At 37.0% G+C, this 25,439-nt stretch overlaps 1 protein-coding gene across 4 annotated transcripts in view; it reads right to left on the reverse strand.

Annotated features, from left to right (window-relative positions):
- The window catches only part of cntn5 (contactin 5), a 117,780-nt gene extending 98,330 nt beyond the window's left edge, over positions 1–19,450 (reverse strand). For all 4 annotated transcript variants that reach the window (XM_063493593.1, XM_063493592.1, XM_063493590.1 and 1 more), the window contains exon 1: positions 18,933–19,450. The gene's annotated coding sequence lies outside the window, so the exon portion shown is untranslated. The remainder of the gene's footprint in view (positions 1–18,932) is intronic.
- Between the last annotated feature and the right edge of the window lie 5,989 nt (positions 19,451–25,439).

Below are 25,439 nucleotides of genomic sequence, written 5' to 3' on the forward strand. Positions count from 1 at the left end.
GGTTGCTTTTGCAGTAAGCTTATTTATTTATGGTAACCTGATCAGTTTTGCAGCATTGCAGTACTTTTAAATGTTTTTTTGACAAAGTCTAATCTGACTTTTTTGTTCTTAATGTAAAAACTAGTTTTCACCTTGCTATAAAACTGTTTCTTTGATGAAGGACTCTCTAGATTGTAGAACTTGACAGTGAGTGTTCTTGACTTGTGAAATTGTTGTGCAGGGGTTTAGTTGTCTTTTGTGGTCTTTCAGTCTTTTTGATATTCCTGAGTTCTCCAGTATATGGTAAATCAGGTTCTAATATGGTGCTTTTCGGCTCTACCTGAGTACTCACAATACTTATACAACGTGCCTCATTCACCCAGTTATATAAACACTTTTTATTCTATGCTTTGTAGGGGTTACCTAACTTGGGGTTAGTATCTTGCCTAAGTATAAACATGGGATGCAGACTGGAGCAGCCAGGGATCGAACCAACAACCTTCCAATTAAGAGATGACCTGCTTTGCCTCCTTCACTGCATCAACATTTCTATGTATGTTATACTGAGAGTTCCAGTGAACAGCTACCAATAAGTATAAATGTGGCACTAACATCCAAAGGTTTCATTAGTTTACCTTCTTCATTGAATTCAAACAACTGTCCATTTGCCTCTGCCAACGGGGGACTAGAAAAACAGCTGTAATTTCTGGACAGTAAACTTTGTTTATTAATCTTAAATCTTCAACTTAAAACAGATCACTACTGTTTGCTGTAGATTCCACTGTATACAGGGCAAAATTAGAAGGAAAAAAATCTGTCACTACAAATTCTAATCGAGTGACACATTGTAGGGTTTATCTTACAATATAAAGCGCCTTGAGGCAACTGTATAAATAAAACTGAATTGAAATTGAATTAATGGAAGTAGGTTTTTTGTTTTTTTTAAAGAAAGACATATTTTTTTCCACTCTAATCAGTCTCAGCTTCAACTCAATCTCACGTTGATGGAGAAAGGTGTAAATTTAACAAAAGCAACATGAATGTTCCTAATCAGTGTGCTATTGTTTTTGATTAGAACTACAGGCAATATGTATGGAACAATAGTGCTCATGAACATTCCCAAAGATCAGAGATGACATCCTCGCATTACAAAGCTTTCTCCATCGAGTAATAATAATGTATATTTCTAACCATAATTTACTTTTTTAAAAAATTCTATTTTCATTTTGTGGTCTTGAGGAAATCCAAGCAGAAATCTATGCAAATGAAATGATTTTAATGATAGTTCACAATCTTCTTGCAAAACCACTTGTTATTTCACTTAATTCAGAAGTATGACCAGGTGTCGTCCCCCGCCCCCCCCCCCCCCCCCCCTTTTTTTTTCCCAACATCATAATGTCTGCTGCGAGCAACTGCAGTTAAGACGTGGTAATTTGCCCTGTTAACATATTGGCACAATTCCATAAATCAAAAGTTGGTATTTACGAATATTTTTGCTAATCTGTTTTATATCTATGCTATTCCCTAAAGTCGCAATAAGCTGCTACCTCTTATAGTACCACGGGTTTATGTGAAATCATGATTAATCCAACTAAAGTTATTTTGGTAGTCTTGAAATCATGACTACCAAAATACGAAAACATTATTTCTACCCACTTTCTTCTCATGCACAATTACAAAGAATAGCTAGATTTAACTAAAATGAATTTATGTCTAAGAATCATGGCAGTTGAGCCCCTCTCCAGCTTTAGGTCTACCATTTAGGTTACATGTAAATGTTATTTTAAAACAAAAAACACAAGTTTCTAAAAGTAAAATTCAAGCATTTAAATGTCACTCTGCATTTGTTCTGCACACATTTTTTTTTTAATCAATTCAATTTTACTTATATAGCACCAAATCACAACGCCTCATCATGCCTCAAAGCACTTACTTTATTTGAGAATGACAAAATGTCAGCTTTAAAAGCCACCAATAATGATAATAACAATAACAACAACTAATAATAATTATCATCCAGCCTAATTCAACATAAAAATGCAAAGTATGCTTGGAGGCTCACCTCTTAAAATGTTTTATTTTAAATGAGCACAGAGGGGAAAAAAAAAAGAATTTTAATCAAAACAGTTTTTATAATTTTGTATAATTAAAGAAAAATGTCTTTATTTGTTCTTAAAATAAATTTAATTTTTCAGACCTACACAGTACACTTACACATATGCATATGTATATAATTTGTGTGTACGTACACACACACACACACACACACACACACTGCTTACATATAAAACTCTTCACTGTTATTTCTTTATATTTTGCTTCTAAAAAACCACATGTGCACAATGCATTATCATGCATAGTGAAATGGAAGTATTCAACTATAGGTAAACCTTCAAGCTTTGCTAATTTGCAAGGTTTTATGTTTTAATATACTCAACTGACGTTTTAAAATCCAACTGTAAAAACAAAGTAGATGTTTCCATTACTGCCGAGTGACATCAAGGTAAGAGGTACTTTACGTTAAATCGACTTCAACAGATTCGAGTTCATTTTATCCTGGCCTTTGGCACTGAAGTGTCTGTTGTTCATAAAAAAGCAACAGCTTTCTGTCACTTGATCTGAAATCTGAGTGACTACTTTACATAACAGACGTATAACTTCTTAAAAATAGAAAACTGCACTTCTGTGAACACTCTCCTATTACCCTAACAGATTTTTGAAAAAGGCATAGAATTAATAGATTGTGATAAAGCACACCGAGTCATTCTGTTTCATCCTGACTTCACTAGGTCTTCCCACACACAATTATCTCTTCTGTACATTTTGTTCATCCTTTCTACCACCTAGCATTGCTTTCTAAAGTCTCTGGCTGCCACTATTCACCCCTCAATGGTTTTAATTGTCCCGATGACCTCAATCAAAAGACAATTACCAAAGGGAAGAGGAGCACAGGCAATTATTGTCTTCACCATGAGATAGTGCACACCTGAATGGAGCTACCTCCTTTCACAGTGTTAAAATTACATGTGCTGCCTGGCTGTTGTGACGAAAAAGGGAGAATTAAGTGTGTGCCTGAAATACTTATATGTCCTTAGAGAAGACTGAATCTGAGAACATACTGACACTTTAAAGCCAAATGAGCAACATAGCACCCATATATGGAGATATGTAAAAGAATTCAGGCCAAGCTAAGATGAGTTGGAACATGGGATAAGAGAGGCATCAACCATACAGACATTTTTCATTTTGGCATTGCCTTCCTATTAAGTAAGTAGCTTTTTGTTTTAGAATTTGGCAGTCTGGTGATAACTATGCAAATAATCATTACAGTAAAAATGTGATACATTCCACAAACTTACATCATCATGAAATGAATGCACTGAATGTTAAAATCCACCATTGTTTTAAAATCAGTGGAAAGATGCATACTGAGCCTGTTGAATGTCTGTTTTTGGACTGAGAAAGCAGTAAGCTGCAAGTGGTTATCGTCTCTGCAGCTGCTGGGATATACGGAAAGCAAAGAGTACCATTTTGTTTTTTAGGAGAAGATTGACAATCTATTCTACTTATTAAAAAAAAAGCGTACGTTTAAGGAAAATATATTTGACAAAGTATAAAGTTAAACTTAATGCAATACAACCAGTACGATCACATATTATTCCTATATCGTATTGTGACAGATAATCATTGTTTTCAATGTTATTTTAATGTTGGAGTTACTACAGAGCCCATCTAGAGATTAAACTGACCTTCAGCAGATATTTGCAAGGAAGCACGTAGCATCATGAAGCCTGCCAAGTAAGGCAAAAATCCTAATCAGGATTTCTGATCTGGATTCTTTAACATGGTTATTCATAATCAGAACAGTAGTGCAGTGGTAAGTACTGTCACCCCACAGCAACAAGGTTATGCTTCAAAGCAACCTGCTGGCTGGGGGCTTTCTGTGTTGAGTTTGCATGTTCTTCCTGTGACACTGGGATTTTTCCCAGGTACTCTTGCTCTCTCCCACAGTGCAAAGACATGCTTGTTAAGTTCCCTGGTGATTCTAAATTGGCCACAGGTGTGAATCTGAGCATGACTGGTTGTCTGTCTGGGTTCTGTGATGGACTTGCAACATGGCCAGGATGTACCTTGCACCTCACCCTATGACTTATCCCACTCACCTGCCTCCCCATTATGGATAGATGGATGAATGATTCATGAGTTAACAAACATCATTAAAAGGGAATGACATCAAACTTTAAATATAATTCAAATGAAAAAATAACAATAACAATACATGGAAAACAAAAGAAAGAATGGAAGGTAGTGGGGGAAAATAGTGATGTTAGTTAGACACTATCTATGCGTCGTTTTTTATTTTTATTTTTTTAACTGTAAAGCATGTCCTGCAAGACCAGCCATCAGTCCCTGTTGAACTGCCTTAACTTCAAATCTGCAAGTACAGATGGGGCCAAAGAGAGCCTCAGGTGACAGTAGACCCAGGTAGATCAACATGGCAGCTGCAGGCTGAACATCACAAAGGCAAAGCGAAAGGCCAGCTGTTGCACTCCACGTAAAGCAGTCTGGATAAAAGACCCCGAGAGATCCAGAGGCAAGAACAATACATGTAAACATTAAAAATCTGTCCACAGGTTCACACAAAAACTCCGAGTTTTACTTCATGAACATATAAGGACACATGCATGTTAACAACCATTTAAATATTGCCACATTCATGACATCTCGTCTTTAAAGCAGGCACCATTTCTAAATACATTTGTGTTCAGACTTTAAAACAAGCAGGTTGTTTCCAATTCAACAGCTAAAAGTGGAAAGTTTTTGTCATTTTGTGCTTGGCAGACTATTTTAGGAATTTTCCATCTGTAATACTGCAAAACAAGAGTAGAGTGATAATGGTAAGGACACCAGAATACCTTTAATGCTGTGAATGATGTGTTAACCTCCAGCAATAGCCTGAATGCCAACACCTGAGTCTAATCAAGCCAACTCTAATCTGGCTGACTGGATCAAAATAGCACCTGGTGATTTCTTTTTGCTGTTCTGCATAGGCCTGAACCACCTCATTTAGTTCATTACAAAGAATGGTTATGTGGGTTTTCTGCCAGTGTATTACAAGCCCAGTGGGAGACCAGTCTTAAGTTAACATCCCTCAATTCAAAGCGCCAGGGTTTTAGGCAAAACCTGACCATTAAAGTTGCTAATGTACCATATTAGCCTTCTGGTCCTGTTAGCCATTTTGACTCATAAATACACAAATTGAGAAAAAAAAACTACAAAGTAAAAGACAAAGTAAACAAAGAGCTGTCTTCAAGATATATTTTTCACTTATGTAGCAACAACTAAAACATATTAAGTTATGTCCACCAACTAATGTAGGCTAGATTATTTCTTGCTATATGAAAAAGGTCATCTTCATCCTGGTGAAAACCTTTATTCGCCCCATCAAAATGAAAACTGAGTCATAAATATGTTAATTTCCTTCAAATAAGACTGTTGCTTCAGAAAGAACTGTTATAGTGGCAGGGTAAACCCTTCATCGTTAAACTGTAAGACTTTTGTCATGTTAATGATTTTCAACTCAATTTTCCAAAAAGATATACTCTCTGTGCATACTAGGCCATTTGAAATGTATTCCCCTGTCTCCCACTTCTCTGAGTGGTGCACATTTCTCAAGGGATCTTTGAACATGTCATATTTATAAGTTTCAGTAAGATAAAGAGAGCCTGTTTTCTGTTTATCTTTTTGCTTTTATGCCAGTAACTTATACTGATAAAAGTCTTGCTTTAGTTCACACTGTGTTTTTAGCAGCGAGGTGAACAACAAAATACAAAAACATTCAAGTTTTCTTCGTGAATTCAGTCAGTGTGGTGCCTTCTTTTAAGAAAGTAAAGCAATTGAAAAATAAATGTAAAGATTTTTTTTTTTGGCTGAGGTTAGTGTGAACGTTTATATTTAAGAAAAAAAACATCAATAGTGTCTAACCTTGTAAAGGATGTATTCATGAGTAAATGGCTCTAACAGCATTTTGATCTCCAGTTTTTTTAAAAAGCATTCCCAAAAGGAGTTTTAAATCCAAATCAAACTGCAAAGTCAACACATTTTAGAATAAACAGCATAAACACCCATCAACGGATCGTCACAAAATTTCCTGAGGAATGTAAAATGAGTGTTCAACTATATATTAGTTGAAAAAGTTACTATTTTAATGTTTAATTTTAATGAATGTTGGAAATCTAGTGTCTTATCTATGAATTCCAGCTCTACCATCCATCTAGATGACAGTATAACAAAGGTCATATTGAAATAGTGTCAAGGACTCATTTTAGCCCTGAATATTTTAATTAGCGCTGTGCCATATCATATCATCTGCAATCCTACTGGTATATTTCTTTAAATTTAAGTGTAATATCACAATATCAATAATATAGTGCTGCCATGTGTTTATGTTCCCTAGCACACATGATAATCAGTCAGGTTTAGGCACATCTGACAGTGAGAGCCACATGGTAGCCTCTCATTATGATTTAGTAAAAATGGAGCTACTTCAACAACCTCCTGCAAAGCACATTACTAAAAAAAATGCAAGAATATTGTCCTTCATTTTATTTGGACTAATAAATGCTGCTGCCTGCAAGCTGCAATTACTGATAACATGTTGGCAAATTTCCTTGAAATAGCATGATATCATTTTGAGGCTATGTCGCTCACCCCAAACTTTAATTACTGCTTTCAGTTGTTTAGAGTTGCTGAGTCGAGACAATGAAGGAGACAGCTGAACTCCAAAAACTTTTAAAAGTTCTTGAACAAAAAATATGTCCAATTAATTTTCAAGTTCATGTGTATTTGCATCAGATGAATAACTAGAAATATTTGATCAAAGTGTGGAAAGTAGTAAAGAAAAAGCTCACTGGTTCTGTTTAATTACAAGTGTCCACCAGCAGATTGGGGGGGGGGGGCAATAGAGGTCACACCTCTCCTGGATGTGAAATGGGTTGTGAGGCATAGCATTCCATGCTCAATAAAATGCTAAGCACTGCAGATCTGCAGATTATGCACTGTAGCTTGGTATAAATTACATTTTGCAGTTGTTTAACTGCTCTAATTAAAATACTTTCTCTCACCATAAATTAAACACATTTCTAGCACAATACCAAGGTATACCAAAGGGCATAATCTCTTAAAGCATCTGGTTATGTTTACTTTTTCATCAGAGAATATATGTAAATTAATCAGTTCTTCTAACCTTAAAACACCGATAAAAATACAGCTTTGCAGACACTGGCTGGCACTAAACAATCCAGTACCCAGAAATATTCCTCTCGAATATCCCTCTTTTGTTCTGCTTTTTGGACAAAGACAACCTGTTTTAACAGCTTTGTTAAAAATAGGTTGTGTGTGGATATATATGTGTGTATACAGTGAGGGAAACATCACCACATTTACATTTGTTTACCCTCTGCTTCATAAACACACAAATACACAAACAAATGCACACATACACACCAGTTTTGAGCACCTAAAACTTTGTACTTTAAATTTTCCCTGGCAGAACCACAGTTTCCATGTGTCACACAATTATACTTTAAATGAGCTCTACTGAAAATTGAGATTTAATGAGTATGTGATCTGGCACAGAAGGAGACTGTCTCAAAACGAATTGTTGGATCTCTAGAGCTCAGGTCTGCACAATTAACGCATCCACTTGTATTGTTAACAACAAAGTAACAGGGTACATTTGAATAAAACCAACTAAGCTAATGTGTTAGTGATATTTTATTCTATAAATTAGTAGCTCTTAATAGATGAATGAGAAGAAATATACAAAACAAAGGAATTTTGTTGTAAATTCTTTGTTGGTACACAGATAATTAGAGGAGGTGCACTGAAACAGAGGTGGTGTAAATGGATTTATCTGCTAATGGCACGCTAAAAGACAAAAAGAAAAATAAAGGAGAAGCTAAGATGAGCTTTTATCTAAAAAATCTTGCTTTGATGGTACAATCTCTGCAATTTAGCCAAAATGCATTTAATCAAGATTAAAATTTATGTTTGGGATTATGTTGATTTCTGACTGAATGCAGACAATTAAGCAGAGATGCAAAGTGAGTGGTGGGCAGGAAAGAGGAATCCAAATATTAGATCTGTAATGTGAAGTAAAGGTCGCTTCCAACATAGCAATAATGTGACCTGATTTTCCTCGCTCAAATCAAGGGGCACAAGTTGCTATGGTAACTATAGTGTGGTCCACAGAATGGAAGCTGGTAGTAAAGATGCTTTTTAAAAAATCTGCATTAACAGTCTGATTAGGAACAACTATTTTTTAATGTGTGGTCAATTTCAAAGATTCGTGACTTAAAAATTAAAAACAACAGCTACTGAAACATAGCCACGTATTTCTTCGTCATTCATTCCCAGTGCAGTTCTCAGTGCAGTCCCATGGTAATATTTATGGCAATGATATATACACCTAATTAAGCCTCAATTTATTTGAATCTGATCTCAACAGTCCAGATCCTAAAGTGATAAAGTGCTTTCATTTTTACTATGGAGAACACAGTGATGCTATATACTAGTTAATATAAGCAACTAAATTTCTATTTGGCATCATTTCTTTAAAGCGGGATCACTAATCGCAATGAACAAATTACAGATAATAGTTCATGCAAATTTGATTATGTTGCATCAGTGAAACAGTGGTTCAAAAATAGGTTTGCATTGTAGGAAAACCCGAGGCTGATGTTGTAAGATGACCATGAAAAATAATCAACATGATTAAAGCATTTCAGCCTTTGTCTTGGCTACTTTGAAAATACAATAGTTCATAATAGTTTGTACAAGGCTTACAGTACAAGGCTTTTCACAAGTATATGGAACAGCCAGTAAATCTAAATAAATAGCCAGCCAGCCACACACACACACACACACACACACACACACACACACACACACACACACACAAACACACACACACACACACACGCAAACACACCCTACTTCTAGATAATAAATTATACCCTGTATACAGTCTATATAAACAATGAATTTAACCACTTGGAATTGACCGTCTGCTCTATTTTTTTTCCTTGATTCTCTATATGGACAACAGTATCGGACCAGACGTCTTAATATCAGAATTCTGTTTTTTTCAACCACATTGCTAAAGATGTATAAAATCAAGCATCTAACCACGCAGTCTCGTTTTCCAAACACTTGTGAAAGTCTGAGTTATTCTAAAGAGCCTACCGAGGTTCCTACTGTACAAAAGTCATCAGCACTCTGCTGACTCAATAACTGCCTCCTCTGGCATTAACACCAGCAGAAATACTGCACTGGGAGCTTCATATCTTCATAGCATACCTCTGTCACCACCGCTAACTTTTCTGAGACATGTTACTGCCAGCAAATTCAATATGAGCTCATATTTTTTGTGAAATAGTACAATGTCTGAGTTTAAACATTCAATATGTTTTTAGTTGGGACAAGGCCATATTTACCACTGTGTAGCATTACCTCTTCTTTTACCAACGGTTGGTAAACATCTGGGAACTGAGGAAACCGACTGCTGGACTTCCGGAAGAGAAATGTTATCCCATTTTTGTCTGATATAGGATCGATTCTAGCTGATCAACAGTCCTGAATTAAATGTGTTCAGTTGGTGAAAGATCTGGACTACAGACAGGCCAGTTCAGCACCCAGACTTTTCTATTACAAAGCCATGCTGTTTAGAAAGCACTGTCTTATTGAAATATGCCAGAGTTTCCCTGAAACAGATCAAGATGGGAGTATATGTTGCTCTAAATCACATATATATATCTTTCACCACTGTGCAAGCTGCTAATTCCATAGGCACTGATACACCCCCATATCATCAGAGATGCAGTTTTTACAAAACCGTGCTGATGATTAGTGGGATGGTTCCTCTCCTCCTTAGTCCAGAGAACGTAGTGTTAATGTTTTCCAAACCAAAGAGGAAAAAAATTCAATGTGTCTGTCCAAAGAACAGTTTTCCACTTTGTCTCAATCCATTTAATGAGCTTTGACCTGGGGGAGACAGCTTTAAGATTCTCTTCTTATGTCCAGTCGTGTTACTCACCGGTTGTCAATTAACCTAGTAAACAGCAAAAATGCAGTAACAGCTTCTTATATTTACCATTTACTTCTCCAGCCTTCTGCTGTCCTGGTCCCAACTTATTAAAGACATGTTAAATTCAAAATGAGGCAATGGTTTTAATAAACCGGTATTTTGGTGGGCTTTATTTTTCAGTCCTAATTATTGCGTACTATTTTGTATTTGAATACCATTACAAACCAAGTTCATTATGAAAAAAACTACACAAATTTCCAAAATTTTAGAATCCAAACTCATCGTGTAACGTATATAAACATCAAATGATTGCATTTTTGCACAGTGGAAAAAAATCAAGTCAACAACATTCAGTTCTCAGGGGAAGGCAGCAACAGGCAGAATTGCATGGTTTGATCAAGTAGCTGAAGCTGTATCGTGGACGCTTTCATACATTTTTCAGAATGTCAGTGGGGCAGTTCGAGCTCTTCCTGGGACAGCTGGGACCACATGTGATTTGCAGAGAAATTATTTTAGAGAGTCAATTGACACAGAGCCGCATCCAGCTGTGTTTCTGAGGTAAAAGAGTAGAAAGATGATTGCCAAATGCAGTTGTCAGATCTCTTTATTCGGATCTGAAAAATTGAATATGGTTTGAAAAAACAAATGCTGCATATTTGTCCAGTCAAATCATGCCGCCGCTATGAACAGCCGCATTAGGCATAGGTGAGTCTGATTCCCACTGATTTTACACGTCTGTTGTGTAAACGGCTTTACCTGATTGTAAACCAGTCGTGAACTATTGTATAGGAGAATTCAGCTTAGTATGGTTTATCAAAGTCTACTATGTGATTGATCTTAAAGCCAGTATAAATAAAGAAAACCTGTTCATTTAGATGTAACCTCCTGGGCACTTTACATTCATTGCATTACATTACAACTTTTAAAATTAAAAGTTCACTATACCTTTTAGCTGTTGCAGAACTTGGTTTAAATATACATTTTACTTATCATTTACAGGATCTTATTTCAGAGGTATCATTGTGTAACATTTAAGTTGCTTTAAGTCCTCTTGGTTACTTACCAAGTGGAAAAGTGAAACAAACGTAAGTCTCACAATCCCTGAGAAATATATCCAGCTCCAAGTGTAGTTAAAACACTGTTCTGTTGCACTCGCAATAGAAAAAAAAAAAACTTTAGTCAGCTCATTCACAACCAAGAGAGTCTGCAGAAGGTAACTCACACAAATTTTCCATGTATGGACTTTTGCAGACCTGTCCAGGGCGCACGGTGCTGTGTCGCCCTATTGCACTTACTTTTTGCAGTCTGTTTTTAACTTTTGTCATACACAGAGGACACCTGTCTGCTGACAAAGGTATCTTGGGCTCACAATGTTTTAAGGCTAAGGCTAGTGGTCTTAAAATATACATGAATGGTGAATATTCTGACTGCTGCATTACTCTGCTCACATATACTAGATTTTAATATAGTACATATTCCCTTTAAATGGTCATTGTTAACATATATTTATGTTTCCTTTTATCAGATAATGGAAAAAAATGAAATAGTACAAGAAACATGATCCACTGAGACTATGGTAATAACCAGCAGACACATCCAAATCAAATTCAAGCTGCTGTTTTGAAGTGCTAAATCCAGATTTTATTACTACAACATCTTCTGATCACTCAGACAGACAGTAGATTCACATACATACAAAAAAGAAATTAAATGAGGAAAAAGAAAAAAATAACAATTTTATATGCACTCTTTTTTTCTTTCAGCACAATGGAAAAAATTCTACTGAGTTTTTCAGTGATTCTAGTTGCTTTTCTCTCCTCTGCTCTGATTTCACCACTCCAGTTGTTTTCAGTGTGTGCTCCACTCCATGTTGAAAGTTCATCCTTTCCTCACCCACACAGAGTGAGAAAATAACAAAGGAGATACTACTAGAACTTAATGTTGCTCGAATTGAGGACTGTGTGTTCTCTAATTGTAAGAGCAATAAAAGATTTCCAACAAACGACAGTAAGCAATGACTCTTTCTCGGACTTGTCTTTGAAATAAAGAAACAGGCTGAAAATTCCTTCACTGGACTGTATTACATTTTATAATGGCTCTCTGCATGTTTTTAAATATGCTTAGGTAACGCAGAAAATTAGATTAGACACCCTGAGGCTTGATTACAAATTAATCTGTTTACCACAGAACAGTTTGTGGTAAGTAGAATAAGACTTGGAAAAAAAGAGAATGGCCCTTTAAACCATTTGAAACCATCCCATAAATGTTTTCCCTTTGAAGCTAAACTAATTCAATTACCTAGAAACTGTAGATCTAAGTGTGTGTGTTTCAGACCAGAGATTCTCTCCTGCACAGCAGATGTTCTACGTACTGTAGCTGATTAATTACAAGCCTTCAGTTGCCGAACAATCGGAATTGCTTATGATAAGCTAGAATGAGAATTACAGTCAATAATTGTAGAGTTGTACAGCTTAGTGAATGTTCTGAACTTTTTCAAAAAAGGTTTGGCCAGTTTTATTTTCACAGGCTGCACTTTTGGCATTTTCATTTTTGTGTAGTCCTCCCTTTCTGTCACATCTCTCATCAATCTCCCATTATGTTAACTGCAGCATTCATTGTTCTAACAAACTGCTGGAAAATGAAACAATTCAGCAGCCTCTCACCCAGTGCTCAGAGGTTGCCTATCTTATTGTTTTATTAAGAGCATAAAAGCATTAGAATTTAAAGAGATATTAAGAATGGATAACTTTGACTTGAAAATTAAAATATAAACCATATAAATTAATTGCACATATTGAAGTAATGGTATAGCTACTGTGAAATGCGGGAAAGAAATGAAAATGAAACCAAATGCAAAAAAGGAAAAAAATAAAATATTTAATCTCCCTTGTATTTTTTTCAGTATCATTATAATGCTTCTCACAGCAAGCTGACAGCTGATATCAAGAAATGGTGTAAACCCAAACATCAGCATTGACAACACAATAGCAGCTTTGTATAGATGCTTCACAGAACAGCATCCTTTCTTTTATTTCCTGTAAAATGCATCAGTGGGTCTGTCTTATCCCAACACCTAATGAATCCTCACATCATCCTAATATCTGGAAGACATTTTACTCTTATTAAGTCTGACAAAAAAGCCTTTTTTTTACACCATGGATACTATATACTAACGTGTGATAAATGTAATTCCTTTATCACACAATCCCAAGATCATTGACTTTACCTAACGTGTTTATATAAGTTCAAAGTTAGGTACAGAAAATGAAAATCACCCAAGATCAGGTCTTGCCCATTCATATGAGTACCATTATATCATAGCCTAACAAAACAATACTTCAGAATTTATGCATTCATAAGGATAGAATAAATTCACTGTTGCTGTCACAGGAGACCAAATGGTGAGGTACTGCACAAGACAGCTAAGCACAACAGCCTTCTCAGTTGTTTTCCGACAGATTCCTCCATACACATTTCATCTCTTGGGAGAAAGAGGCATGAGGGTGGAATATAACAACTCAACATGAGCCTGCAAGATGCAAGAAAGGTGACCCTAAAACACTCTCTTCTTTTAATGGACAGCATTCCCTTGGAAAAATCACTACTATTAGGTTGATCATGAAGGAGCAGACACTACAAAGGACTTGACTCGAAATATGTCCAAGAACTACCGAGGTTACTGTTCTGGAAAGAATATGTCTGCACTCTGAAAGAGCTGACAGTAACCTGCAATTAGAATTAATGGTGTAAACATGCATATAAAAATACAGCACAAGTCAAACAAAACTGTTCTCAAGATGATTCCTCATTTCCAATCAAACTTTTACAAGAGAAAACACAGCACATAAAAATCGTTAATGCAATAACGAGCTAGAAAACAGTCGTTAAGCAACAGAGCCTAAAGACATTTTCACTAGGGTTAAAGATTAAAATGTGAAAGGTAATTCGACCTAATTATGTTCAAGACATGATTAAAAAGTTCCGAGACTGTTGCAGTTTTCCAATAACTGAGAGCATCATGCACATTTAATAGGTGCAAGCGGTGTAGAAGGGGACTACTTTGAAGGGGGTGGCGCTGGATTACTTTTATGGGCGCGGCCTCAGGACTTGTGAAATGTTACATTAAAATCACTGGTTTCTCAATGTTCCTTTGATTTCTATAAACACTGCTCATGCTCTCCATGTCTTTGGAGGTAAGACTTATTAAGATACCACAGGAGTAGATATGGAGCTGTAAAGTCTGGTGTGAGCTCCAATGAATTTTAAGTGAGGCATAAAAAAATTGCCTCCTAGGAATTATTTGGTGTATCAATGCCCTGCTTGAGGTAATGAGAAACAAAAATTAAATATATAACAGTATAAAAAAGAATGCAAATGAAATTATGAATCTTAGGTAACAATAACTTATTATGCCTCAAATTCTATTGAAGATTATACACATAGCTTGCAAGCAACCCCTTTTTTGTCTGTCGTTATAACACTTTTGAATGCATTCCCAATCTGACAAACACAAACCTGTTTACCAGTTACATATATTTTTTTAAATGTTTTATTTATTTATATAATCACATTTTACTTTCTTTCATCTGAAAGTCAAAAGTGTCACTAAATTCAGTTAATCTTTCATTTTGTACTATCAGCATGATGCAGATATAGCCTTAGACCCTGTATTTGACTCCCATGAAACTGCATAGCCAGTTTTTACACCTTCATCTCACTAATCTGTCTAGAGCATGAGATTGTTAGACGTTTGGAAGATAAAAAATCAAAGAGTGTTGTGCTTCATCATGGCCCTGGTAGATAAGGCCCTTTACTGTCACATAAAATCAGGAGCTGCCTACTGAAAAACACTCCATCCTCGGGCTATTCCCCACCATCACCATCATCACTACTCTCTCCATACCATCTCTGCAAAGACTTGGTGTTCGCTTCACTGACAAAGTCCTTCCTTACACCTATTTCAGCACGCAAGTAACATGTTGAGTACGGGGTGCTACTGCGCAGATTTCATCAATGAAGTCAAAAGGTTTGCCTTGTTGCCCCGATAATCAACTAGACTTACCATTTCAACTAATGAGAGACCCATATTTTGATTACAAGTGTGTTCCTGTTTTCATTTCAACTACTACTTCATAAACGCATTGCTTTGTTTCAGTTAATAACCTTTAACACTTTAAAAGCACATATTTAAGCTGTGGCGCAGAGGAAGCCTGCAGGTATCTTCAGATCACTTGCTCAAATTAAACGCACTGAGGACAGCCCAAAGACAAATGATACCAGGGCAGCATAATTAACCAACCTGAGGCTGTGGGACATATTAGCAAACCAAAATAAGTTATTTTAGCCATTCTGAAAGCAGTAGAAATCAAGAAAGGAAAGCCCCAGGTTGATGCAGTCATGTCACTTGTTTTAATTACACACTGCTAACTCACACAATTGTCATGGTGCGTGGTGTTTTTGTACAACCTGCTGGCTGCAGCGCACGAGTCAGATCAAAGCAGCGACGTACATACGAGATGAAGATACGAGGCTGAAGGATGCAAAACTGCACTCAAATTAACAGTACTTATTTTGTTCACACACACGCTTTAGCATTGCAATGTCAGTGCGACTTAAAATTGTCTGTTTGACTCATTGGACATCAAATCCAAGTCATTCATAACAGTGACAAGTGGATGAGGGTGCTGAAAGTCAGTCTTTCTTACACAGATGCTTCTAAGCAATTATATAAATTAAGTTGTCAGATGGGTCATGAGGGATGTTTGTCTTCCAGGCTCTGCTAGACCAGCCTGCCTTACAAACAAAGTGCTAGATAGGAAGACAGCCAAAGAGGAGTTTGCCACTGTCAAGATTACCAACACTTCTTAAAAGGAATTTCTTTAATCCAACAAATGCGTGTCATCTCAAATCACTGCATGGAATATTCCCAGGGCCTACATTGTTAGTCACGATTATGTTTTGAGGACAAAATTAAGCCCTTGCATCCTCTGGACAGTGAAAAACATGTTGTTTACATATTTGAGGATGCTCAGCAATTTCCTATCACTGCCTCACTGCGCTTTTGTCACCATAGAAGTAGCTTCAGAGTGCTCTATACAATAAAGCGGCATATAGTGTGATACCATATTATCCTTTGAATAGCTTTGCTCACAACACTCTACAGGGACATGTTGAGCGCCACTTGTGCTCCACACAACATTTTTGTCCGTTTTCACGTTATTAGTTGCAGATTTGTCAGTGAAAATAGGATTCCCTTGGGTGGTGAGACAGTTTCTATCCCTAGCCTCTCTCTTGTCACTGATGATATGCATTTTTTTCCCCAAGTGTCCCAAAGGCCTTCACCAGAGTTGTCGTTTTTAATTAGCCATACCCTAAATGCGTGTCTGTTGGCCCATGTCAATAGTCATTTAATTTAGGAGGATGGGGCAGCTGTAACATCAAGACATCTTTCATTTCAATCAAGGTTAGCCGATTTGCTAATTTGCATTTCATCTCACACCTGCCCCCATGTGGATTTACAAACATTTTAAAGCATGCGCTGCAAGCAAATAACTGATTTACATATGATAAAGATAGGGGTAACCTCTAATTCATGCCAAGTGAAACAAGCACAGCTGTGCGTTCCCTCCACCTTTCCCCCTGATATGCAGGTGAATCTCCTTTTGATTACTGCATCTGGTGACTTGAACTATACATCTCTTGGTGAGATGAGCCATTTTCAGATAATCTTAGGAAATTAAACCCAGCTGTACAATGAACTGATATGGCAATCATTTAAGCACATAGGGCTTATGAAATATAGATATATATCTATAATAATATTAAGGCAAATTATAGGACATTTGAAATCCCAAGCATGCCTCCAAGTTATACTTCCATCATTAAGTCTTAATGGATGCTCTATTACACTAACAGAAAACCATGATAGAGCTACACTGTGATGTGGGTTATATGATTGTAACACTGCTATACAGTTTTAGAGAAATAATTTAAAGATATTTAGCTATTGGTGTTAAATTTGACCTATATTTAGGTGAGGTTTCTGTTTTTTACCCTTTTTTTCATGGTGAAATATGGAAAGCTTCCTTGAGTCATAAATGCTCCACGTTTGTTAAAGTGGAGCCTTGTCCTCATGCTGAGAGTGAAATATACCAGTTGGAATCAGGGGAAAATAAAACAGAAAGCCACTGCTGTAAGAAAACAAAGATACAAATGGTTTTGCTGAATTTGCCTGAATTTTTTGACATTGTAGCAAAACTCCATATTGACTGCATCCATGTTGCAAGCAGTGTAGCTCTGCCACGGTGTATTGTATGTGACACAGGCCACAGAGTTTAGAACAATTCATGAGGCAAATCAGAGAGCGAAGGCTACTTTTCTTTCAGCATATCCCACTCTCACATACACAAACTATACTTACACCATTGCGTATGTAACACGCTGGGTGTCAATAAAGCGAATGCCATATATTTCACAATTTTACAATTTATGGAGTAAGAACAATTGTTTTTGTTTTTTTACTGTTGGAAAATGTCTTTCTCGAGCTTCACAGATACATGCTGGGTATGAACATCTACCACCTTCAAAGCAGATCTGAACATCTGCTACTATATGTCAGCTTCTGGGAACCACTGAAGGATGCAGACAAAACTAGTTTCTATATTTTTAGAAAAAAAAAACTGTTCAAGAGGTTCATCATTTAAAACTTTATGACTCTTAAATATTGTATTGACATACTTAGTGACTTTAAATTAGAAATTACCCTTAAAATATTACAATGCTGTTTCTTAGTGCCTCGGAGTGGCCATACATTAAAAATGAAGAAAACCCCAAGCAGCAGGGGAGTTACTGACAGCAGAAAGACCTTGAAAGGGTGCATTTTCCTTTGACAGACTTAATTCCTTCTGCCACCGCTTGGCTAATTACTGTCATTGAGAAGAAAGTCACGCAAACTTCTGAGGGGGAAAAAAGAGAAAAGAAAACATATCCTAATTGAGTAATGGCTTAATAATAGCCATTTCATTTCTGTGCATCATCCAAACACATCAATAAGACCAAACACAAGTCTGTGAGGCTAAAAGCCACAGTGGACAACCAACTGTCACCAGTGCACTTAGACCATAGTATTACACTTTGCATTCAACGCAGCCAAGCTGCAAAATTAGAGTTTGGCAAATCTGCATATCTCTGATTGGATAATTCCTATGGGTCTACTTGTGTGGTAAGTGGTGTGTTAGAAGCCTCCTGTTCGATTCTAACCTAAAGATGCAATCCTCCCTCCAAAAATACAGCTCTTCTCCTGCCCTCACAGTGCAGCTCTTTTTCTTACACAGAACATTTAATGGACCCATTTGAGATGCTAGAGCTCAAATCTACACATTTTTTTTCTTTTTAAGACTGCTGAAGCTTTACTGTAGGACACCGCTAATTTGACTTCAAAACTGAAGTCATTATTTCAGCTACCTCCAGGCGCGATGAGCAGCTGAAATGGTTCAATTTGACACTTTGTTGTGTGTTTTGTGCATCTTGAAACAGCTCCATCGCCCACATGCTTAATTTTGACTCTGTTCACTCTTTTGGAAAAGGTAGAAGTTATTGAAGCAGCGTGGTTAGAAGTAAGCAAAGCGGACAGTCTAAAATCTAAAATGCACCCCCCAAAAAAACTATTCAGCTCCTTACAGGTTTTCATTTATTTATTTATTTATTTATTTATTTATTTTTTTTTTTTCATGGATATCTCCAGGCTGTCATCTCCAGAACTTGTCTCTCTTTAGACAACCCGCGTTCGCTCTCACCGATCCAGCTCTACAATCGATGGGAAAAATAAAAGAAATGCGAGTAAAGTGAAATACTTTAAAATACTCACGGAAATACAAAAAAGTCGTCCTCGGTCTCCGGGTGATAGCTGCTGTGGTAGCTGACCCAAACGACGGAATGGCAGCGGTTATATCCAGTGAAGTCCGGGTCCTCCTCTCTGCCGCTCTATGTGGTTAGCCAGCGCAAACAGCACATCCTTAAGCACAAACAGCAGGAAACAGGTACACTTCTTTCGGTCTCGAGCTCTTTACCCCCTAGAAGCGTGAAAGCTCTTCCTTGACTTCGGGAAGCTTACTGGAGGTGCCGTGCGTCGTGCTGGACGTAGCTTTGGTTTAGTCTCTTCTCTGTCAGCCTCCACCGCTGCAGCCGGCTGAGGCTCTGTCTGCAGCGCAGCATCCCATCTCCCTGGTGCTGAGGAAAAAAAGGTGGCCCTTAGTTAGTTATAAGGAGTGGCATTGCATCAGTGCATCGGTTTCTGCCACTGTACAAAGATCTTGGTCGGAATATGCTTTTCTATCTGCTGGTCCCTTTGATGCTGAAGTTGATTAAGTGGGGGTGGAAAAAACCTGCTTTGTAAATGGCTGAATATACCCCCTCTTTTCAAGAGTGCGCATATAATGCTGACTTGGGTTCCCCCCCCCCCCTTTTTGTTCATTAATACATACACGTCTACAGCCCCATTAACACATGTGTGAGGCACTGATAATTTATTAAAACTAATTTTTTATACACATTTCCAGTCGAGTCTTGCTGCTGAATTTTCTCCTCATTTTTAGCCTATTGTGAAATATGACAAAAAATGTTTTTTTTTTATCGTTATTTTTAACATTCACCTTGTTAAGGTAATAAGCAATAAACAGCTACTGTATGTAGCAAATGGCTAACTTTGGCTTAGCATGTTTCACCAATTTCGCAGATTAAAGTTTTAAATACAAAATTAACTTGGTGTTAACACCTGGTGTTCCGCTGTATTCATTTAAACAGGAAAATTTGTTACCTGTTAACTTTAGGGTCTGAAAAGTAAAACTAATGCACAGCCTCTTAAAGCTGCATTTTTTGTAATGACCAGTAGGTGGAGATTCTTCTATAAAGAAGTCTTTGTAGATGTCGATAGAAAATGCTCTCTTGATCTGTCAGGTTAGTAAATTCATGATGAGTTTATGAAGTCAGTCACATTTTTTCAAATCTTATTTTATACTCCATGATTTACATTTGTGAATTCAGGTCATATTTAGAGCCCAAACTGACGATAAAGCAGGTTCAAGGATATGTAGTGTTGCCTGTTTTTTCCCTCAGATCAACACCCTTTGAGGCCAGATTTTAAAACCATATCAATAGTAAAACTAATACTGAATCTGAAAACAAAAATGAAAAACCAATTATTTAACAAACCAAGAAGAGGTCTGAAGGTGATGTTTGACTCCTTGTCAAGGGACTGTTTGACAGGACAAGTGTTTATTGATGATCATGATTGACTTCAGATCCATACAGACTTCCTGGATCAATAGGCTTTACTACCTCACTGAACTTCAAAGTAAGATCAGGAGAATCCTTTGGTGGAAAAGAGTGTTTGTTTGAGTTATGTCAGGATAAAAAGGTGGGATGTGTCCTCTCTATAAAATTAAACATGGGTCCTCAGTTCATTTCTGTGCAACTGCTTCTTTTATGCTCTTTTCACAACCTAAAATTTTACTTTTTGAAGACTTTATTATATCCTTAATAAATGAACTTTATTTCTATATATTTATTATTTATTAAAATGTTTGTTTTTCTGCATTTAAAACAAAAGAAAACATTTGTGTGTCATGTGACAGCATCCCCACCCTCTCAACAGAACATTAATGGTTCTAGACTAGAGAGTATAGATTAGTGCCTTCTGTTTCACATATCAGTTACTTAGCTCATATTGCCACCCTCTGCTGTGCGTGTTTGACTGACAATATGGAGCTAACAGCCTATCTCTATCTCCCATCATTAATTAAACAGTACCCATGAGTGAATGCTCTTCCTATTGCACAATTGATCCATTCTGCTGCTTGTAGCTCTTATCAGCTTTTAGATCACATCTTTTGAGAAGAAGTAGTTTAAGGGTCCTTTTTACAGCTTTACTTGTTGGCACTTACATCGTTTAGAGAGCTTTCCTGATAGTGTACATTATGAATTGTCAGAAGATAAGCCCATTATATTTTGTGTGTACTACCTTAAACATCATCATTTTAGAGCGCTACCTCCGGTCAGCGGATTGTTTTCGATGAGAGGATATGAAATATCAATCAGTTAGTATTTTTCAGTGTTGTATGAACAATATGCTATTATGGTTGTAGAGGAGGCCCCTTGATCCAAAGTTTGATAGTAATACAAAAGGAATTAACTTTTTAAAGAGCAATGCCTCACTTTTGAATCTTACCCAAAAAACACAGAATAAAGAACCTGTAACTGACAGTAATAAAACCACACATTAACGGTTTACATAATCATATAGAATTGTTTGGAATATAAAGTAGACCATAATGGATGGCTTGGTCACACTATACACATCAAGGTTTTTAAATAAAAAACACTGCCATATTTCCAGTGAGCACATGTCAGCTTCTATTTTGTTGTAGTGTAACCTATTACCCTACTGCTTTCTACCACCACAAGTTAAATTTATGCCTTGTTTTTCAATAAAGAGGCATGTATATGTTGCAACTTTACAGCTATGGAACAAACATGCAACATTAGAATATTTGATTATATAGGAGGAAGGAGACATTCAGCCAGTCTTTACAAACCTCAGCCACTGATAATCTGTGTTTGGTCCCCCATTAGCACCAGTCTAATAGAGCTGTTCTTTTCTTGAGTAGACATTTAGGTGTAACCAACTAATTTTCATATGAAATGTAATTACAGCTTTGGGGGACAACATGACAACATGCTGTTGGCACTAAGAAGACAGCCATGCCATGTAATTAGAGAGGTGGTGTTTTGCAGCAAGAAAAGGATTAAAAATTAGAACCTGACACACATGTCCCATGATTTGCATGGCAGGTTCGAAAACTTTCTTAACTGTTAAGCTAAACTAATACTGGTGGGTTAAATCTGTGAGTATAGCGCCACATTGCCTTCTTCTTCCAAACACAGTAATTAACTTTGATGTGGACTTGCTGGAAGCATGTTAAGCTGTGAATGATGGATTTAAATTGTTTTGGGCAGATTCCTGAGGGGTTTCACTCACTCTCATTTATGATTAAGACACATGCCAGAGTACTATAGCTGTAAAATCAACAGCATGGCTGGAACACATCTCTGAGCAGTCATTTCACTTGGCAGGACCTGTTCTTTACATAATCTTCCTTCCTTCAAGTCTGTCTCTTTCTGTCAGTGCTGGAGTGAACACTTTCGCGCTTCTAACACTGCGAGAATGTGACATCTGTAGTTTGTAGGGTGGTATGTGCTGTTGCAGCCGACTGAATCCTAATTTCCCAAGAAAAGGCTAAGGAGATGGCTATCCTCAGCATTTGGACTAGCACAGCAGTATCCACGAACAAAACGTCTTAATTTATCTTCATTACACACTCTGAGAGCTGTGTTGTGCTACACTGCTCTCTGCTTCACCGTTGCTTTAGTCTGCAGCAGCAACTTTTGCTTTTAATATAGAAGAGAGCACATATTTTTGGTGCAGAAAAGAGGAAATGTCTGACATGATATTTCTGTTGGGTCAATATTTGACAGTACTTCCAATTTAGCAAAAATGCTGGAGCGAGCATTTCTTTTAAATAGTTTATACTGTATTTGTGTACGTATGTTCATCTCTCTGTGTCTGTGTTTTATTTGCTAAGTGTAAGTCGTGCATCTGTCTGTTCACACGTGCCAGCCATAGAAACTGCAGAAAAAAACTAAAGGTATACTAGTACAGATGGTGAGTTACATTAACATGCCTAGCAAATTTAAGCAATTTATATTTATTGCTCAGCAGATGCTGACTAGATAGAGGTGGTAAATTATCATTTGGTTGGTAGACTGATTCTTTTCATTACTGGTAGCACCAACATCTGCTGAGTAAAGTCTTTATGCATGCAAGTGGCTGGAAAAAGTCACAGAGAGGAGCGGAAGATTTAAAGTCTGTTTAAAGTAAACGAGATGAAATGAAACTACAAATATAAGCACAGCATGATTTAAGATACAGCGAAAAGACACTACGTGTTCAAAAGAAAACCAATAGCACCTTATGGTTGAGAACAGACCAAAGAGTTTGAAAAAACAAGAATATTTTTTTCATCCATATTTTAAAATGCTACCCATTTTACCCAGGCACATAATGACAAATGGAATGTACTTGTGATTTTACAACTTAAGAGACAAATAGTGCATTCTTAGCTTCACAATAATCTCAACTCAAGGTCTGGTTGAGTTTTTAGAATGCTTCCCTGCTTATAAGAGTAACGAATAGAAATAGCATGAACAGTAAAAACGGACAGCGCCAGAGCAAATCTGCGCACATCACCAAAAGTGGGAAGGGTTGAAGTTCATCGACCAAAGACCAGAAGATCCCTGAAAGAAGGTCAAGGAGGCAGTTCACATGTCTGATGCCAGCTGTTCATGGAAGCTGTAAGCTTGAAAAAACCTGCAAGCTCACCTTGGTTTATGATTACTTTTCTTTTTTCATGTAACACAGTATTTCATGAAAGGGTTACATGAACTGAATTGTATTTCTCTTATATTATGATTACTATATGTATGCTAGTGATATTAAGCGCAGTGCTCATTGGCATACTTTTTCAATCGTGCAAGAAAAAGCAGGATGGAGACTGATTAAAGCAGCTTTCACTTTTTGCCACACTTCGTTGGCTTCACAACAACACTTTCTCATTCCTATCTCACATGCGACTGAACTGACTTGTCATAAACTATACAAGCAAGAATGCAGGCATAGTCAGGTCCACTGATCAGATGGATGACAGAATGTATAGAATGTTTCAGAGCAATGCCACAGTGTGTATCCTGGTAGTGTTACAAACATGGTTAAGCTTGTAACAAGAGAAGCAGTCCACACACACACATTCACTTAAAAGCTAATTTGTTTATTTAAACAAATAAACATGAGATTAGGTGTGGAGATCTGGCTAGTGGTCAGTTCTGTCAAACTGGAAGTATGTCCAAAGACTAAGCATAAGGAAAGAAAGAGTGACCTGGGACATCAGGCATTTCATAGGTTTGGCCATTCCAACCTTTTACATGCAGCCAACTGCCCACTCCAGCTCCTGCAAAGGGAAACGGGTCTTCAAGTATTTTGTTTTTGTAAAACAGTAAAATAAAATAAAAATGAATGAATTATAAATGATTTTTGTTGTATGAAATCACCTATTATAATTTATCTTTCACACCTCGCACTAACAAAATTTTTGGATATATGCTAGTTAGGTTCTTATGTAATCTGTCATACCCTTCGTAATGAATGGCTACCTGACACTGATGACTTCCATTGAAACCATTTTTGAAGTTTTGGTGAACAGTAGATGAGTCAGGGCCAGAGGCATCGCTCAGGTTTTCTCTGTTTTTTAAGGACTTAAAATTCAGATACTGTTCATCATTTTTTGGTCTGATTCTTCTTCTTTTGTCTTCCACCTGACAAGTTTCCTCAAATTTAAGGACACACTGCACACCATGCAGAGATATGCAACATGTTTGGCAAATGGGTCAATTAGAATAATCCATTCTTTCTCTCCTGTTTATCTTTGTCAGGTTGGCGGGATGAGGGCTGGAGCCTATCTCAGCTACCATAGGGCGACAGGCAGGGTACACCCTCAACAGGTCACCTGTCAACAACAACATTATTCTGCTACTGCTACTGTACAAGGACCAGGCTGAAAATGAGTGAAAAAGTAACCAATGTCCACAGAAAAATATCCAGACAACTGCTAGTCCGGAGAACAGTGACAACTAAGTCTGGCCCCATGGAAGCAAAATGTAAAGAAATGATGAGTGGCTCAAAACTTTTGCACAGTATTATGCATAAATTCATGTTTTAAGAATGTGTTTTCAGAAAAAACATCCTTTAATATATTTTAAATCAGTTTCTTTATAAAATGAATCAATGTTGTGTGTCACTGTGTTTAACATGAAAACACTTGCTCATTGTGATTATGCCACAGTTATTACCTAAAAGTTTCCCAAAGAGCTACAAAACTCTTTTGGTTGTAGTTGTGGTTCTTCTATGTTTAGTCATCAACTTCAACATCTTTGTGTTGGTTAACTTTTGCAGCCCTTATTTTATTTTTCTGGTGCTTCTGCCAGCAGTGCTAAGGACTACATGGCAGATAAGCAAAGTTAGCTGGTGATCATTAAACGTGTCCAGCAGGAAAAATCTTTACCAGTGAAGTTTCATTATTGACTGAATCACCATTGTCACTGAACGGCTCACTAGTTTGGCATTTAGCACTTGTTAAGCACTAGTTAGCAGTTCCCCTCGCTCGTGAGGTGGCGACAACAGAGCTGTCACATCAGCTGTGATTCAGTCTTAATGTGTTAGCTCTATTTCAAAAAGGCTGCTGGGCTATTAACCTCAGATAACCAT

This window comes from Pelmatolapia mariae, linkage group LG14 (assembly GCF_036321145.2).
Source record: "Pelmatolapia mariae isolate MD_Pm_ZW linkage group LG14, Pm_UMD_F_2, whole genome shotgun sequence".
Taxonomy (NCBI): domain Eukaryota; kingdom Metazoa; phylum Chordata; class Actinopteri; order Cichliformes; family Cichlidae; genus Pelmatolapia; species Pelmatolapia mariae.